The following is a 1,136-nucleotide window of genomic DNA, read 5'->3' as shown; positions in this document are numbered from 1 at the left end:
GTTAACAACATTCTTCTCCATCTATTTGGTGCTCCCAAATGCTCCAGTGGTGAGAATCTTTGTCTTCTTGATGCTGAGCTTCAATCCATATTGGAGACTACAGTCCTTGACATTCTGAAATTTACTGGAAAAGGTCCATATTAATTTCCATTCCAAGAAAAGGTGACCCAACAGAGTGCAGGGATTTTCGAACACTATCACTAGTACCACATGCTAGCAAAATCCTGTTGAAGATTATCCAGAAGTGACTGGAACAGTATCTTGGCAGAAAACTACCAGAAATACAAGCTGGGTTTAGAAGAGGTCATGGCACTAGAGATATTGCCAGTGTCAGATGGATCTTGGCAGAAAGCAAAGAGTATCAGAAGACTGTCCTTCTATGTTTCATTGACATTGACTGTGGAAAGGCAGGTGACTGTGTGGATCACAACAAATTGTAGCTAACCTTGAGGAGAATGAGAATCCCAGAAGAATTGATTGTGTGTATGTAAAATATATACTTGGACTATGAAGCATCCTCAGAACAGAGAAGGGAAACATTGGATGGTTCAAAATCAGGAGAAGAGCGTGTCAGAGATACATCCTATCTCCATACCTTTTCAATCTATATGCAGAATAGATCATCCAGGAATCTGGGCTTTATGAGGAGTTTTATATCATCAGAATTGGAGGAAGACTCATCAACAACCTTGAGTTGTATCTCAACATCAAGAAGAGAAAGATCTTCACCAGTGGGCCAATAGACAACATGGGAGATGAAGAAAAGATTGAAATTGTCAACAATTTAATTTTACTTGATTTCACTGTTTTAACTCCAGTGCCAGTTTCAGAGATTCTTCTAATTATCCATTTTGATCTTTTCTTTCTTCTGTGTCTTTTTTATGACCTCTGCTTCTTTTACAGGTAATATTTTTATATCATCCTACAACTCATGTGGCTTTCAGTCACTAGTGTTAAATGCATTCTTGAGGTGGTTTTTAAATTCACTTGGGATAGACACAAGGTCATATTTTGGGTTTCATGGACATGTTTGATCATCTCCTTCAGTTTTACCTGAATATGACTACTTGATGGTCTGTTTCACAGTCCTGGAATAGTTTTGACTGCTGATACTGAGTTTCTGTAGTGTCTTTTCA

Source organism: Elephantulus edwardii, unplaced genomic scaffold (genome assembly GCF_000299155.1).
Source record: "Elephantulus edwardii isolate Elephantulus edwardi_28Jun2011 unplaced genomic scaffold, EleEdw1.0 scaffold00271, whole genome shotgun sequence".
NCBI classification, from domain to species: Eukaryota; Metazoa; Chordata; class Mammalia; order Macroscelidea; family Macroscelididae; genus Elephantulus; species Elephantulus edwardii.
The sequence above is the reverse complement of the archived record's forward strand: the minus strand, read 5'-3'. Positions refer to the sequence as shown.